This window comes from Myxine glutinosa, chromosome 3, assembly GCF_964187855.1.
Source record: "Myxine glutinosa chromosome 3, kmMyxGlut1.1, whole genome shotgun sequence".
NCBI classification, from domain to species: Eukaryota; Metazoa; Chordata; class Myxini; order Myxiniformes; family Myxinidae; genus Myxine; species Myxine glutinosa.
The window spans coordinates 70804006-70806513 of record NC_136263.1 but is presented as its reverse complement, the minus strand read 5'-3'; the positions used below and the strand labels follow the sequence as shown (position 1 = coordinate 70806513).

General features: G+C 39.2%; 1 long non-coding RNA gene across 1 annotated transcript; it reads left to right on the top strand.

The window, feature by feature from the left end:
* The first annotated feature begins 908 nt into the window (after nt 1–908).
* Nucleotides 909–2224, top strand: LOC144891133 (uncharacterized). Its single transcript, XR_013622727.1, has 3 exons — nt 909–1637; nt 1790–1883; nt 2013–2224. It is a non-coding gene; the product is annotated as an uncharacterized LOC144891133 (long non-coding RNA).
* Nucleotides 2225–2508: the final 284 nt, after the last annotated feature.

Below are 2508 nucleotides of genomic sequence, written 5' to 3'. Positions count from 1 at the left end.
CATTCATGTGCTGGTACTTGCTTCCTTTTGTTATTGTAAATCATTCATGTGCTGGTACTTACTTCCTTTTGTTATTGTAAATCATTCATGTGCTGGTACGTGCTTTTCCTTTTGTCCTGGCAATTAATGCTAGAATAAGACTCATATTATGAAAAGCTGTGTGCTCGTGGATGCCATGTGCTTCCGTCATGTGATTGGGTTACTTAACTAATTTATCTCAGGTGAGTAGGTGATAAATGTTGCTTCTGGGACACCTCCGTTTAACATGGGAAATCCTTATCTAATGTCATTTACCCCCCTTGTCTTTTTCAAAAATCATAAACACCTCTATTTCTCCCTCTATGAACCTATATAATCCTTCTCACCTTATGAACCTATAATCCTTCTCGCCTTATGAACCTATAATCCTTCTCACCTTATGAACCTATAATCCTTCTCGCCTTATGAACCTATAATCCTTCTCACCTTATGAACCTATAATCCTTCTCGCCTTATGAACCTATAATCCTTCTCACCTTATGAACCTATAATCCTTCTCACCTTATGAACCTATGATTTTCTTCATTTATGAATCTATAATCCTTCTAGCCTTATGAACCTATGATCCTTCTCACTTACATGTAATTTTTACCCTATTCCCCCCACTAGCCCCTTAATGTAGTTCCTTAGACCACTCTACTAATGAGCCTATAAATATATTATCTCTTTCTAACTTTTTAAAGAGTTCCATTCTCCTATAGAACTCATCCCCATCAAGTATATTTATAAAGTATACAGGTTCCTTAACCTTTTGTTGTGAAAGTATAAAGTGGTATGTTTCACGGAGGGTTCTTGTTTGACCTCCTCCTCTCCCACATACCATTTTAAAATTATAATATTTATTATCCGATTGATATAACCATTAAAGTTCTCACTCCACTCTAATATATTTTTCTTCCCGCCCTCCATTACCCCACTTAACAAATGAATACGTTTATCCGTCTTGAGAACCTTCTGACCAGTGATTCTCTCAACCTCTTGAATCTGATATTTTTCACATTTCGTTGTGTTTTCCATTTATATACCAAGGTTGATTACACCTCCACTCTTTAGTCTGGTTGATACTTGGTTCTATCATTTATGGCAAAACATTGCATCATCTTTTGTTGAGCCAGTTGCCAACGTGGCACAGGATGACTCAGCCATGACTCAGCCTTGCCAATGATGCAGCCTTGCCTATAAAGGCTCTAACCACACCTTGCTTTTTTAAACACACGTTATGTTTCTCTGGAGGATGGAGGATGAAGCTTTATCAGAAGACAGGTAAGTTTTTTTTGTTCTCACGATTAATTATTCATTGTCTTATATGGAACATCATTAACATCCTCTCAATAATTATTGTTTTTTCTCTTTTACAGTATATCTTTATCAAACCTGGTGATTGATGTTGAAAATGAAGTCATTGATTTTCACCAACAAAGGGAGAAGTTGAATGAAACGCTTACAGAATTCACTGAAGTTCGGAGGGGTCTTCATAATGAGATGGTTGAGTGTTTAGAAAGCCTCTCTCACCCGTTAATATTATCCAAGGTTGTCTCAACAACAGAACCAATGACTGACAACGAATTAAACACCTTGTTTGAAATTCTATGCGAGAGGTAAGAGATATAATTAATTATTCACAAACTTCAATCCATGAATTTTCTCCTTTTTATCAAAGTTGGTGGTTGAATAACTGTGTGTTAAAGGTGCTGTGTGGTAAAGTGAGCTGTGTGTTATTTCCTTTAACTAACTGTTTGTTTTATTCCAGCATGAAAAACCAACCAAGCAACATGAAGTTTGATGAAATCCAGGGATTTCACAACTTCGACGACCGGAGGAGTGTCAACCAATTTCCTGCTCATGTGAGTTGTTTGGAAAAATGGAGTTTCTCATTTATGGTCCTAGACTGCCCTCATGTGGTTTTGGGATGGCACGGCAGGCAAATACTGTGTTTGGTGAATTTAATTTAAAATCCCTTTTGTGCCTTGCAGACACAAAAGAAATTGGTGAAGCCAACATGGGAGACAAGAGGATATTATACCTTGGAAGAAACTGAATTTATGGAAGAAACTGAATTTATACCTCGTGAAAAATGTTTTATTATAATTTTTATGTTTTTAATGTTATTTCATAATTTTGATTTTATTCGCTTTGTCCAGAATTATTTAATTCTTAATTACAAAAAGAGAATAAAGGGAAAAAAGATGGGAAGGTGCGCCCCCACCATTGATCCCCCCTCATCCCACCCCTCCCCTCCCCTTGTGTGTGTGGGGAAGGTGGGGGTGGGATGAGGGGGGATCAAGGGTGGGGGCGCACAGGGGTGGGGGATGATGGGTGTGGTCTGTGTGGGTGTGGTCTGTGTGGGTGTGGTCTGTGTGGGTGTGGTCTGTGTGGGTGTGGGTGTGGTCTGTGTGGGTGTGGTCTGTGTGGGCAGGGTCTGTGTGGGTGGGGTCTGTGTGGGTGTGGTCTGTGTGGGCGGGGTCTGTG